Raw genomic sequence first — 16067 nt, forward strand, 5'->3', positions numbered from 1 at the left:
TTTTTATGAGCTGTGCAAAAAATTCAAAGGGGAAAATAAAGTTTTGCTTTCCCTTTTGAAGTTTTTCAAAGGAAAAACTTCAAAAGGGGTTCATTCAATTGGAAATTAAGAGGACTAGTGCCATTTTTAATAGTTGAAAGTGATTAGAGAGTAACTAACCCCCCTCTCACGCCCACCATTCCCCCAAATACATCCAATCAAAATTTTGAGATAGAAATTTTGTTAAACTTAGTTGAAAGCTCTTGAAATTAGGTCTTTGAGGATGACAGCACTCACAGCAAGGTTTGTAAGTTATGCCCTGGGGGCATATAATTTTTTTATTGAAAGCGCTGTCGTCGAAACTTCAAAAGGGCTCATTTGATTGTAAATTGAAAGGGCTATTTTCGGTTGAAATAGTTGAAAGTGATTTTAGATCGACTAACACCCCTCTCACGCCCACCATTTCCCCAAACACATCCAGTCGAATTTTGAGATAGTGATTTTGTTTAAGGTAGTTGAAAGTTCTGGAAATTAGGTCTTTGACGATGACAACCCCTCTCACAGCAATTAGGATAAGGGTTGTAATTTCTGCCCTGGGGGCATATAAGGTGTTTCTAGAAAGCGTTGTCGTAGAAGCTCAAAAAGGGCTCATTCGATTGGAAACTGAAAGGCCTATTGCCCTTTTTATAGTCGAAAAGGATTGGAAGGCTTGACATTTTTATAGTAAAGATCGATGTGGTACAATATTTTTTTTTTTTGTGTGTTTTGACCAGGGCCCTTCGTATCGAAGGATTTGGAGTAGGAACTTCGAAAACGGCTCATTCGATTGAAAATAGAAAGGGATGATGCCCTTTTAATAGTCGAAAGTGATTGAACGGCAACTAATCCCCCTCCCACACACACCTTCTCATTTGCCCATTATGTTTAAAAAATAAAAAAATTGCCTTAAGATTAAATCAAAGTGCCCTGTGTTAGTGATAATTCTCAATAAGGCATCTCAGCAGCATCCCAAGAACGACTGAGGGTATTATGTTCAAACTTTCGGGGCTACTTCTGCTCCTAAAATTTAACCAAATCAAAATAGCGTAAGTGTATTTCTGCTCCTAAAATTTAATAGCGAACTACTTCTGCTCCTAAAATTTAACCAAATCAAAATAGCGTAAGTGTATCCAAGCTATCAAACAAAGTAAACAGATTTTTTTGCGAATTGTATCAAGTTTTCCATTTCAGGTCAACTAGGGTAAAGGCACCGATGATTCGACAGTGCAATTTCGGAACCACTGTCGAAATTTTCCTTCAAAACGGGATAGCTCTGCTTATTCGTGACTTAGAGCGCCATCTCTTGGAGCCGTCGTTATATTTCGACGTTGCGAAACGTGGACACTATATCCGGTACACCCAGATATGAAAAGAACATTCAATTCGGTCAGTTTCCTGTTTTCGATATGAAAGGAGCTCCCGACAATTTTTCAGGTATGTAATGTTCAAACTGTCATTACTTGGTTATTTATTGCAAAAAAAAGTTGGGATAAGCGCCAATGTGTCGATATACATCTGATCTTCTCTGAAATGTAGCCATATTAGCTTTTTCTTCTTAAAATTAAATGAAAATGGCGACGGAAATTGCATTGTCAACACTAGGTTCCAAGTGTCGAAAATTCTTGTTTGATGTAGTGGAATACCAGGCGGACTAAAAATATTCCTTCTGCCGCATTCAAGCGTAAATATCGGCTTCTATCAAGGGATTTATTTCTTTGGCGAATATCTCGTAAGGACAGCAACAGGCCCTAGGACAGTAAAGGACAGCAACAGGCCCTGTCGAAATATAGGTGACTTTGTCAAAACTTCACTGAACATGTAAAACAGATGAGAAATAATAGGTGTCGAAATTCCAGAATCTGCTGACAAAACCATAGGCACCATAGCTGTCGAATTTACGGGTGCTTTCTGCGCAACGAGAGATTTTGATGATTATTATTTCTAATAATATTTCAGATGAAAGAACATTTAAACAAAAGGTTTTTGTTTAACTTTGAAGTTTTACTTACAGACACTGGATTTTTCCATCATCTGAGGAAGTGCCGCTTGGCCTCATACCATGCAGGGGCGTAATTTGCTATGGGGCAGGGGGGTGGTTGCCCCCACCCCAGACCTGATTTTGCTCCCCCTCCCCAGATTTTTTTAGATTATACCCTTATTTATCCTTCATCCTATTAAAAAATACAAATTTTTTCGAATACAAAATCTTATACGAAATGACGCGTAGGCCTATGTTTTGGACGAAACTAAGAATCTGCATATGAAAATAAAATCCACTAAATCAAATGAACGTCTTAAATATCTTGAAATCCACTCCCGTTTTCCCAGACCCTATCCCTTCCGAAATGCTAGTGAAACAATTTTGTTATACTAAATACTATTTGTATTTAATAATGTATATTAAAATTTGTTGTACCGATTTTGTTATACTAAATACTACATACTTGAAACGATTTTGTTCGTTTTATTACTTCTACTTTTTGCATAGTCTTTTATACTTTTATACATTAAATGAAGTTGAAGAAAAACAAAGAAACAAGAATATACGTGTCAAATACACCAGGCTCCGCCCACAAGTATTCCCCAAATATTTATACGGGTGTCAAATTGGGTTCCGACTTGCGTCGAAAACAGGTAATTTTATTTTGTGTCGAATTTGTAGGTGAAAATGCTATAATTTCTGAAAATCGGAGTTTTGTACCCTTTCCAGACCAAACTTCAAACTTCTCATCTAACAGTTAGATTCCTAGATGTTTTTCCTACTTACTGAAACCCTTTTCAAACCGAAAGTCTTTAAATTAAGACTTCTAGAGTAGAAAACTGTCGAATCATCAGTTCTACACCCAATACAGGTGTCGAATTGGGTTCCGACTTGCGTTGAAAACAGATAACTTTTTTGTTGTGTCGAATTTGTAGGTGAAAATGATCTAATTTCGGAAAATTGAAGTTTTGTACCCTTTCCAGACAAAACTTCAAACTTCTCATCAAACAGTTAGATTCCTAGTTGTTTTTCCTATATACTAAAACCCTTTTCAAACCGAAAGTCTTTAAATTAAGACTTCTACAGCAGAAAAACTGGTTTTTTAAGTCCCATTAATTGTTTATCTCTGGATATGAACAGCAGTCTTGAAAATTATATTCTGATTTTAAAAACGCTTACCTCGTGTAATAACACTATGAGCTTCTTAAGGCACTTTGAAGATGAACATAACCCAAGACAGTGGCAGATCCAACTATCGGCACCTGATGTGTTAATATTGCTCGAACTGTCTCTAACTCTTCCTTGCAAAATACCCCTTTACTGTTTCATTCTTTTCTATATCATTTCCTTTAGCTTTATCATGGTTTAACACGGCTACGCAGCTGGCTTGTATGTATTGAATTTCATTGTCGTTTGTCTTCAAAACGCAGCCTTTCCTTGATGTCAGTGCGTCACCACAGCTTCGATAGAACCACCCTGGGAAAAAATACAAATTCTTCCTTAAAGTTGTGACCTATTTGGATCGTGGCCACAAATGGCAATGTTTCAGTTTTAAGAATGAAAAAACAACTATGAAGTCGATACCGAGGCCAAATCCTAAGATGGCTACGCAACTGGTTTGTTCATATTATTTCTCATTGTCAATTTTCTTCTAACTACAGACGATGTAAGCCTCATCTGGATTTCATTGGCTGGGCCCCGGCATGGCTATCTAGATCCTTTTCTAGCCAGAAATGTCAATATACCAGTTTTAAGAAAAAACTAAGAAGCCGATTTCGAGACTCGGCCCCAGCATACGGCAATCACGTATATATAGATTTTTGTTGTAAGTAGCAACCTCCAAATGAATAACTTTTGTTTGCTACTCTTTCCTCGGGAAAATGGAGGGCTTCCATAAGGAATAAATGTAACGTTGACTCGCTCTGATTCGCGAAGTCGCTTGTAATTTTTGCTAACGCGTATCTTCTAGCTGTATATTGCTTAGTTCTCGCTGTGGTATATCTTTAACACGCACATTTCATTTCTTGGTTTTTTACTTTACTTTTCAATTCGTTCTGCTCCTCGTTATAGCATGTCTTGTAACTGCATATTTCCTTGTTCTTCGCTTTTATTTTCAACTCGTTTTAGCTCTTGCTGCCGCTTATTTCTTGAGTATTTCTTTAAAAAAGTAAAACTATGTTTATTTTGATTGGCTTATATGAAATAAAAAGCTTTTTTTTAGCTTTATAATTTTTATTGCATTGTTTGTTATAATTTTATTTTTATATGCTATTGCTCCCTAAGGGTTGAAGTTTCAGGGACTAGTTGAAGAGTTTATTGTTTTTGATAAGCAGTTTGATTCAAGGTTGTTTGTCAACCTGCTTCATGGTAAGACTTTGCTCCTTGATGATATCAACAGCATCAACAGCAGTCATCAACAACAGTATATCAACAGCAGTCTTGGAAATTATATTCAGATTTTAAAAATGCTTATCTCGCGTAATAATACTATGAGCCTCTAAAGGCAATTTGAAGATGAACATAACCCAAGACAGTGGCAGATCCAGGGAGGGGCCGGGGAAGGGGACACCAGCCCCCCAACATTTTTTTCGGGCGCCCTCATTCCGGTTTTTTCTGTTTTTTACTCTTTTTTAAAATGAATTTGTCAAGTTGGTCGATTATTGGTGCCATTGTCCATTCCCCCTCCAAAGATTTTGCTTATTGGCACCCTTGTCACATTTGGCCTTTCCCCCAAAGATTTTGCTCTGGATCCACCCAGCCCAAGAAACGTTTAATCTCTTGAACAATAAGCCTTTTGCCATGCAAAATACTGTCTAAATGCTTAACGTTTTTAAAAAACGAAATTCTAAGGCGTGGAATTTATCATTTTCTTTCGACTGCTACTCACTTAAGCACCCAGCCGTCCGAAGCCGATATAGCTCCACATGCTCTTCCGCTATCCGAATCTATTCGGGGCTTCTCCCTTTTCTGCCAGGCAGAACTCACACGCTCCCATAGCCTTTTCTATATTCTTTGGGACAAAGTCCATCAAAATAATCCATATAAATGAAGATAAAACGCAAACCTGCTTAATCTCGGACTTCAAACTGAGGACTAAGAGAGTTTAATGACCCAGACACTCCTCAATTATCGATCTAAGAGTGTAAACTTGGTCGACACATCTCCTCTTTTTAAAACCAAGCTGCTCTTCGCTTAAAACTTTATCTAAAGTATTTCTAAGTAAAAGTATCATTCTAAGTATTTAGTTTCTTACAAAAGTCAAGCTGATACCTCTATAATTACCCCACTTACTCTCATTATCTTTCTCATAAAGGGGCTTATTAAAGTTTTCCTACGCCAGAACCTCCCCTTTTTTAAGGATTACATTTATAGTCTTCAGTGATTGCTCCCCAACTCCACAGCCCCCCTATTTCAAAAATACATTTACCCAGCTATCGGCACCAGAAGTGTTAATATTTTTCGAATTGTCCATAGTCCTTCCTTTCAAAATACCCCTTTACTGTTTCATTCTTTTCTATATCATTTCCTTTAGTTTTATCATGGTTTAACACGGCTACGGAGCAGGCTTGTATATATTGAATTTCATTGTCGCTTGTCTTCAAACCGCAGCCTTTCCTTGATGTCATGGCGTCACCACAGGCTCGATAGAACCACTAGGGAAAAATACAAATTTTTCCTTAAAGTTATGACCTATTTAGATCGTGGCCAGTAATTTCAATGTGTCAGTTTTAAGAAAGAAAAAACAAGTATGAAGTCGATATCGAGGCCGAGCCCCAACATGGCTACGCAACTGGTTTGTTTATATCATTTCTCATTGTCAATTTTCTTCAAACTACAGATAATGTAAGCCTCATTTTGATTTCATTGGCTGGGCCCCGGCACGGCTATTTAGATCGTTCTTAGCCAGAAATGTCAATATACCAGTTTTAAGAAAAAACTAAGTAGCCGATTTCGAGGCTGGGCCCCGGCACACGGCAATCACGTATATATTGATTCTTGTTGTAAGTAGCACCCTCCAAATGAATAACTTTTGTTTGCTACTCTTTCCTCGGCAAAATGGAGGGCTCCATAAGGAACAAATATAACTTTGACTCGCTCTGATTCGCAAAGTCGCTTGTAATTTTTGCTACCGCGTATCTTCTAGCCATATATTTCTTTGTTCTCTCTGTGGTATATCTTTTACACGCATATTTAATTTCTCGGTTTTTTACTTTACTTTTCAATTCGTTCTGCTCCTCGTTGTAGCATGTCTTGTAACTGCATATTTCCTTGTTCTTCGCTTTTATTTTCAACTCGTTTTAGCTCTTGCTGTTTCTTATTTTCTAACCGAGTATTTCTGTAAAAAAAAGCAAAAATTTGTTGATTTTGACTGGCTTATAGGAAATGAAAAAGCTTTTAGTTTTATAATTTTTATTGCATTGTTTGTTATAATTTTTATTATTATATGTTATTGCTCTCTAAGGGTTGAAGTTTCAGGGACTAGTTGAAGAGTTTATAGTTTTTGATAAGCAGTTTGATTCAAGGTTGTTTGTAAACCTGTTTCATGGTAATACTTTGCTCCTTGATGATATCTATGTTCCAACTCACTGATATATCTGTTACAACTGTCACTTCTTGTTCTTCTCCTGTTTGTCCTCTTACGTTTGGAAATGACGGAATAAATACGATGTTTTCTTTCCCGCGTCAGACAGTTTTCGTCTTTGTAGAGGGTATTAAAAATGGTCCGATTGCCGTTTACTCGATAAAATATATCGAGTAAATATATAAAAATATATTGTCAATATATAAAATATATTGAAGACAAGTAAAGAATTGAGACGTAAAGTTTTCACAGTGTTAGAAAGAAAAATGCTTAGTTTTGTAAGTACTGGAGAGAAGGTTATGCAATTTCTGTTGAAGTACAAATGCTCTTCCAACACAGTGCATAGCAGTTTGAACAAAAGTTTATATAGATTTATTTTGAGGAGCTTCTTTAACTATTTTCCGATCTCGCTTTCTAGAAATTAATTGTTTTTTAATCGCATATTACATTCACGACTTATTAAATTTATTAAGTAAGTCATGTTTATTTATAAATCCTGACACAACTCCTGACATAAAATGCAAGATTTTTTTTTTTCGGAGCAAAAAAACCGTCTGGTTTGCATATTCTTTTAGTCTTGACAGTAAATATTTAGACTATAGTTGGTATTTAGTTACCTATTGCATATACGACTAATTCATCTTACTTACTTACTTTCGGTGGGAACCAGAGGAAGGACTCTTCTTCCCGGCACCAATGGACTTTGGAAAGAGTCACGTTAAAATTAACAGTTACTAATCCTGACACGGAATAAATTATCTTTCTTCCTTAGTAAAAAATTTGCCTGACTTTCGTGTCATATAAGTTTTGACAGTAATTATTCAGAATAAATGGTTGAAAACCGTTTTACCATTGGTTGTATCTGGTGTTGTACTTTGCAGTTGTTGTTTTTTTTTAATTAAAAGAAATTAAGATCAGAACTGTTGATCCTCTTTTAGAAAATGTCGGGATGAATAAGAAATGAACAAACTTTTGATCCAAATCCTAATTTAATAAGTGAAACTACTCGGAATCTTATTTTGTTTTGAGTTGACATAGCTAGGCTGGGTAATGCTTCGCTCCCAGAAATGCCGACACCTCGATATTCTGAACATTTCGAAGATAATAGTGCTATTACTAAACTTATATCTAATCAAATTTATGTCTTTCCGTTTGTTTGTCCTTTATGCATTACTACACTGTTGATCCTATTGTCAAGAAGGCTTAAGAAATTATTGAGCACTCTCTTGCTCATCGTTGTCTGGCTCTTTCCAGATAAAAGGCAAACTCATTCAGCCTACAAGTAAACCTACTGTGAAAAGCATGACGTTTGAGAAAACCAATGTTCGAATTTATCGATTCAGTGCATTATCGTGTTTTTCAATTGACACCCCAATGAAACCGATTGTTGTGGATAACTTTCTGCGGTAGGCAGGGGGGGGGGGTTCTGGGATCACATTTTTCCGTGGGGGAGGAGAATGTTTTACACAGGGATTTTTCCAGGATGAGAATGGTCCGGGGGGAGAATTTCAAGTGTAGAGAATGGTTTATGGGAAGTTTTTTGAGAGAGGAGGTATTTTTCGCGGGGGATAATTTCCACACGGGAATTTGAGTTAGTAGGCCTATCATAAAAAATACTCATACCTGATATAGATGTCATGGAATACCCATATATTTTCACCTACATTTAATTGTAAATGAAAAGGTTGTATTGTACCCGAAATAATTTAAATTCTTATTTTTAGTTGATATGAAAGTGAGTAGTAATATAAATTAATCTGGCAATTTCTCAAGTGTGCTTGAGCTCTCGGCCTTCCCATGTACTATACAATTTTAAGAAAATAGCGGTACCTCTCCCGTTTTTGGTTGTAATGTTTTTTTTTCTACTTTTTCCCAAATTTCCCTTGAAAATATCTTTTCACTCTTTATTCTACTGTTTAGAAGTGTATAAATTTGCTATTCATAAATAGAACAACGGAAAAATTATTCCTCAACAGAGATGATTGTTTTAATTATTTTTTTAGGTGAAACATTTATGTTATCAACGGAACTTAGAAGAACAAAATAAAAAATTAGCTACTAACATCTTTCTACCAAAAGCTTCTATTTAACTTCTCGTAATTGTTGTCACTATCTTGTTACAGCACAGTTGATAGATGCTCTGCTGGGCAATAATGGGCCCGGAGTTCAATCCCCACTGCAAAAGGATTGGGCGACAAGCTTGCTACTTGTCCCTGTAAAAAAATCCCAGCAACTGACGCCCTATGCACGCCTGGGCGTCAATCCGACGCCCTATGCACCAGCAATGGCTCTGGAGGATCTTTTTCCTATAATTTTTTGTCACTGATTGGATTCGCACTCGTGTCAGCGGAACATTTTCAGGGAGGGAGGGTGGGGTTGCTAGAATTTACCCCAAAGAGACCTAGATACTATGTTAATAATACTAATATATTAATAAAATATTATGTTCAAGTTTTGATTCAAAATTTTGGACGATACAGAGGCAAAACAGGGTGCGGTAGGGGGAAGGGGGCCTGGTTGTCATTAAGTGACCCTAGATTGGCCAAATGTAGTTTGGTCCTTAAAAAGCACTAGAAATTTCCAACTTCAAACTGATTGACTTCCTGTCCAAGTTTCTCCGATCGCAACTATCATATAAAATGGTCAAGAACCAAAAAAAAGAAAAGAAAAAAAAACACATGAGACGCAAATGGCAACGGTACCGTTTAACATGTACTGTATATACTTTTCCCAGGATTTCAAGCTCAGCAGTAAAATTCCTAATTTTTTCCGGGATTTCCAGAACTCAAATTTACAGGAGAAAAATCTCAAAGGGTCGTGAGCCTGTGGGACATTATAATTTATGAAATATTTCCGCATTGATGAAACTTGTATCATAAAATAATAATATAGATATATTGACAGTAATAACAATAGTATAAAAGTATATGAACATAATGATAATAAAAAATATAATTAACACAGAATTTTTAGGTTTTGTTTAACATACATATGCTTTTTCAGGAATGAAATTCTAAGAACTTGGGAGAAATTCCAAGAAATGTCAGCTTCATTAAAGACAACACAAACCCTGAGTTACTGCCATATTCCCAAAAATTAAAACAAAATCAGTACTTGTACTTACTTGTACTTGGATCAGGACACAAGCTATGTAGCTCTCCCTGGCGACAGGATCTGGCAGACTGTTGAATTCCACAGGTTCCTCTTTTGGGGTTAATGGAGCGATAATTTGGACCCGTGGAGGGTCGCATCTGCGACCATATCTCCGGAATCCGCCAATCGGTTCGAAGTCAGATTTGACGGGGTTGAGCCAAGTTTTGGATTGTCTTCAATGTCGTTTCCTATAATCAGGTGCTGGATTGCAGCGTAGGCTTTGATTTGTAAAAGTCTCGGCCGGTCTTCGGTAAACATGGTCGAACCAGGACAGTTGGCAGCGTGGACTGATAGATGTGATGACGTACTTCTGGTCAATTCGTTGGCGGATGATCGTATTTGGTCGCTGAGTCGTAACCCCAATATGTTCCTCAGGCATCTGTGCTCAAAAGTGTTGAGGGCGTGTGCCTCGGTGACTTTTAAGAGCCACGTCTCAAAGCCATACAGTAAGACCAATCAGACTAGGGCATCATAAATGCGAATTTTCATTTTCTGGTGGATTTCCTTCCTTTTCCATAGTGGCTTCCACAGCTGTGCACAGACAGCAGAAGCAAATGCAATGCGGCGCTGGATTTCTTCACTACGTCTGCCGTTGATGTCAATGTATGATCTGAGATACTTGAATTTATTGACAACTTCAATCTGCTTTTAGTTAAGGTTTATAGGGGTAGAGTTAATATTCGGGTCATTAGACATAGCTTTAGTCTTGTCAATAGTAAACTTGAGCCCCACTAGGGCTGTAACTTCGCAGACTGTCAGAGGCATATTTTGGGCTTCGCCAAGGGATTAGCCAAGAACAGCAACATCAACGACATAATCAAGGTCGATGGTACTGAAATCAGGACTAACCTTGACTCCTTCGAAGTTTAGCATTGCTTTTTTCATTACCCAATTGACGACAAAATTGAATAGTTCGGGAGAGAATACACCATTACCTTACCCTTACCTTACCTTACACCGAAGTCGATATCAAATAGCGGAAAAAGTTCTCCATTGACCTTAATGCTGTTTCGTGTATGTTGATAGTAAGCCTGAATGAGTCGTATGATCTTAGGTGGGACACAGTCCTCTTCCATTTCCATCCAAATTCCTTCCCGGATGACTGAATCGAAGGCCGTAATGAAGTCGATGAAGACAGCGATGGTTATTTATTGATGCTTAGCTCTATATTCAAAGATCTGCCTCAACGTGAATAGTTGGTCAATACAGCCCATGCCGGCTCGGAAAACAGATTGGTCGGGATGGGTTCTAACGTTGTAGACTTTGCAGAATCGGTGAAGCAGAATCATTGCAAAGACCTTTGCCGCAATGCTCATTAGTGAGATCCCTCTGTAATATTTGCATTCAGTGCGGTAGCCTTTCTCGAAGACTGGCAGTATAACTGAGCCTTTCCATTCCTGAGGAAACCGTTCCGAGACCAGATTGAGCAGAAGAGCTTCTGTAGTTTCTCGGCGAGAATAGGAGCAGCTTTGTAGACTTCTGTCGGGATAAAATCTGTGCCTTGCGCCTTATGGTTCCTCAACTTCTTGATTGCCTCTTTGACATTTCTTGTATTGAGAAAAGTGATAATTGACTTTGCTGTATGGGGCTTGTTGACTCGGAGGTACTGAGTTACGGTTTCTTAGCTTGAGTGTAGTGGCGATATTATTGGGAGGTGTTTGAGTGGACGAGATATTGTGACTGGGGTTCACTAGCTTCTGGAAGTAGTACTGCCATCTTGCAATTAGGTCTTATTTTCTTGGCAAAAGCGTTCCATCTTCGGTTCTTACTCCGGTTGAGATCTTTTTACTGTTCCCAATTGCTTCTTTGAGTAGTTGGTAAAACTTTCTGTTATCTGAATGACTAGCAACCTTCTGCATATCTGCAGCTACGTGGTCCCAGTAGCGTTGCCTGTCGTGGTGGATGGATCTATGGCATTCTTTTCTCAATGTTTGAACACTGTGGACTAGGTATTTTTAATCTATTGTTTCTGTTTTAATAGCTTAAGGTTGTATTCTGAGATCCACTTCTTCCGCTACCGATTCAGCCCTGCAGCGGACTTTTTTAGAGGCCTCTGTTATGGTGTATGATCTTCCTTCATCCGTCTTCTGTGTTTAGGGAGGCTGGTCCGATATCGTCGTCCATGGACAGGAAGTCAAAATGGTTAGATAATTTCAAGCGGAACTCTTCTGTGACTTCTTTATCATGAAGACATGCTACATATTATCTCGGAGGAAGTTGCGTTTGTTTCCTGGACGCGAGCTCTATGGTCAGGGAAGCTTTTGGCAGCATAAGATCGGAGCTGTTCTTTGCTCCTATGTTGGCTCCAAGGTAGGCTCTACACTTCTGCATAGAGCTTTACCATCAGGAGGATATTAACAAGTAATCCACATAGGATTGGGCTCTTCCATCTCGAGAGCGCCAGGTGATCCTCTAAGATAGTTTATGTTGGAACAACGTATTTGCCAATACAAGATTATGCTGCTGGGCAAATTCTATGAGTCGCCTTCCACGCGCGCACCTGTTCTCCCGTCCAAATCTTCCAACAGCTCTTTCACGGTCTTTCTCGCGGCTTTCAACATGGGCATTAAGATACCCTCCTAGGATGAGTAGATAACGGTTTGAGATTGTTCTCAATGACTGGGTCAGAGCATCGTAGAACTTGTCGACTATAATTTCGTCCGTGGCTCTGGTTGATGCATAATCTGTAACGACAATAAAAAAAATTGATTTTAAGAAGACTAAGTCAATTAGACTAGGAGTAAGTGAAGGTGAAGAAATGATGCTGGGTAACGAAAAGATGGATCAAGTGGACAGCTTCAGTAAGTGAAGCTGCCCACCTAGGTAGTATTATTAGTAAAGACGGTGGGTTCATTGAAGATGTTAAAAGTAGAACAACCAAGGCCCAGGGCGTTTTTTCAAAGTTGAAAAAAGTTTGTAACGACAGGAAGATAGGTCTGCGAACCAAGATTAGAATATTGGAAGCTACAGCGATGACAGTGGTCGCGTAAGGTTCTGAAAAGTGGGCGCTCCAAAAACGGGGGGAATATTTGCTAGATGTCTCCCCCCGTAAAATTAGTATTTTACCAATTTTACGTAATTTTCGTATTTTACGTAAATTACGCATTTTACCTATTTTACCGATATTTCACGTATTTTACCAGTATCTTATATATTTTACGACGCCTTGTAATTTTCAGAGCACAAAAGCACGAAGAGGCTGAAGAAAAAAGATTGAATATGATTTTGTTTTGTGTATAGCTAGGTTCCCTGGTTTAAAAGGCGGTCTGTCTGACTTGTTATCAAAACAAACACTTGTTATCAAAACGGTCTCTTGTTATCAAAACAATAAAGTGTATTATAGAACAGGTAATTATAATTTTAAAATGCTAAACTAGTATCTGAAATAAAATGACATTAGTTCTGTGAGCTGATAAAGACAGAAAGCGCTAGAAGCAAGATTGACATATCAAAAACAAGAAAAAAATTAATTTCCGAGAAAAATGAGGATATTGTCAGCCAGCAGGCAAAAAAGAAGCGAAAATTATAGAGGCACATATTTTGGGTATTTCCGCCCAGCCGTCTTCAGTGCTCAAAAAAAAGAAGAAAAACTAATCTTTTGAATTAGCCCTAACTGAGCAGAAGAAAGATTGAATCAAACAAACCAAAACATCAAGCTAGAGTAAACCAGAGACCACTCACCAATTAGATTGGGCAAGAGTTCTCTGCTTAGAGATTGACTTAGCTTGTCGACTGACCTAATGTTCATTACAAAAGTGGTCAGGTGATCTTAATTTAAACTGAAGAAAAATTTTATTTGAAACCTTTAATTTTAAGCTATTGCAAATTGGGCTTATAGGAATATCTCCATTTAAAGCAAGTTTTTTTTGGATATTTTTTTTTAATTTCAATTGCGGTAAGCTATTTGCTTCAAATATTGTGGGAAGTCAGTTGCTTCAAATATTAAAGTTGTATCATCAAAAAGAACTATATGATCTGAATTTTCAACAATGTGGAGGGCCAAAGCCGAATCAATATTCTCATTTTTATTTAAATTTCACATCTCAGAGGAATCTTGTATTCATGCCGTCTTTTCCCCGGGATCCGGCGTTTGCCCTCCCCCCGAAAAATATCCTCTGTGGGAAATTCCCCCCTATTTTACCCTTGGATAATTCCAGGATTTTTCATTAGAAGGAAAATTGAAATTTCTACTCTCCTGTTTAAGTCAGGGGCAATCATATTGCATTAACTATAGCAAAGGTTAAGATCCATAAGGGTTCAATGTATTAACATTTGTTCATCTATTTTGTCCCAGAGGCACTACATGTGGAAGGGGTGATCGAATAAGCTTTGGAGGGGGTTCAGTCAATTGGAAATCGAAAGTTCCAGAGCCCTTTCCTTAAATTTATCCTGTTTTTCAACGAATTGCTATCGAATGAGATGTTACTGACTACAGAGTCTAAAAGAAATTCCTATTCTTGTTTAAAGGCCCTTGTGTTTCAGTAGTTGTATTGAATCTTCAGACAAATACAAAATTAGCTCTAAGAGAGAGACAAAGGGAGGGTGGAGGTAGAAGTTGATATATAATCATCAGGGACGTATCCAGGAGTTTCGTTTAGGGGTGGGGTGGGGGAGGGCTTCGGAACAGGCACTGTCACCAGAATCAGAATCTAAATATGAAGGGGAGGAGCTAGATTTGCAAGCGAATCCTGTTGAAAACAGTCTTAATGACTGTGAGATTGACTGAATGTTCCGCCCTTATGATCCAGTGCAAGGTCTTACAAACCTCTTTTTTAATTGTATTCAATATTTTTATAAAAAAATGAAAAATAACATGTATATGATATGAAGATTGTGGCTGAATACAGCATATTTAAATATGCAAGACTGTTAGAGTAACATTTCTTAGGTTTAAATATAGAAAAAAAGACTAATAGGATTTTTCTCCCAAATAATCGTGAAGTTCATTTTTTTTACTTTTTTATTCATTTCAGGCAGAGTCCAATTGCTGCAATATGACCCTAAGCACAAGATTAGCAAAGGGATAAACGAGACAGATCAAATTGACGAAACTCTAGAATCTAGATGAAGTGGTATTTTAATGGACCTTTTTTAAGTCTTTAAGTCCAAGAAAATCGGAATCATTAAAACATTTCTTTAAAAGCTTTAAGTGATGCTTAAAAAGAAATGCTCAACTGATCTTGTAGCTAAACGGCAACTCTAAAACACCAATTTAACCTGTATTTCCTTGGGAGTACCTCATTTTACCAATTTTACTTACCGAGTTTTTATTTGACGGTAATTTTACAACACTAAAATTACCTACGGATTGTTTTGGGTACCCGAGAGATAGACAGCATCTGAAACAGTAAGCAGTACAAAAAATGTGGTTCAATCCCACTTTCTAGGGCTGTAACAAGAGAGAGGTTGAGAGGGCTAGGATGCGTTCTGCGGATGACAGAATGCCAAAGATCGTCCTTGTCGGCCAACCGTCTAGAGCCAAACGAAAAGGAGGTCGTTCCCGAATGATGTGGGAGGATCCTGCAAGGACAGATTTAATAGAATTGGGAACTTCTTGAGGGTGTAAAGAGGGAGGCTTTGAATAGATTCGGGTGGAGGAGCGTGCGTAGCTGTGTAGGCCCCAAGCGGATTGGTGTTGCATTAAGTTGTGAGTACTGTAGTAGTATATAGACAGGAAAACAATAATAATAAATATAATTAACACAATTTGTGGGTAGTCTTTAACATACGTATATGTAAAACATATTCTATTCCCATGATTCAAAGCTCAAGATCTACTTCTAACATAGCTGAAAATTTTAAAGAAAAACCCGACTTATTTTTGAACATTTTGGACTTGACTTTCTTAATTAAACAGAAAGTTTGTTTTCTTAAATAGCCTGTTTAAGCTCTGTTTTTCAAGTGATTCATCTACTTGCTCCGTTTCATTCAAAACATAAACAACCTCCCTGTATAAATTTCTACGTAAATATAACCACGAGAGGAATCGGAAATTTGTGATCAGAGGTTGATTAAATAATCAAAGCTAAGATTTAGTGAATTTCCATTTTACTAAACTTAAACTTACTTCCAAAATATTAAAAAACTACACAGACATACAAGAAAACAACAGGTAACAAAGAAATAGTCATTTATTGCTTCCCAAAGAGCACATAACAGTAAAGTGATATCAATGTATATACACAGATTAACTTGAAAACTAATAATAATATATCACACACATAACTTTGATATTTTGAAAGATTAAGAGCACAAGAAATGACGGAATTGAAAATAATTCACTAACCATGAACAAATGTGTTACAAACAAATAGCTTAAGTCACCAGCACTGA

The 16067-nt window shown here is 37.5% G+C and overlaps 1 protein-coding gene across 5 annotated transcripts in view; it reads right to left on the bottom strand.

Moving 5' to 3' along the window:
• Positions 1–16067, bottom strand: part of LOC148943258 (uncharacterized) — a 746113-nt gene that overhangs the window by 634882 nt on the left and 95164 nt on the right. The gene's annotated exons all lie outside the window — the stretch shown is intronic.

Source organism: Artemia sp. Qi Xiang Cuo, chromosome 15 (genome assembly GCF_049724085.1).
Source record: "Artemia sp. Qi Xiang Cuo chromosome 15, ASM4972408v1, whole genome shotgun sequence".
NCBI classification, from domain to species: Eukaryota; Metazoa; Arthropoda; class Branchiopoda; order Anostraca; family Artemiidae; genus Artemia; species Artemia sp. Qi Xiang Cuo.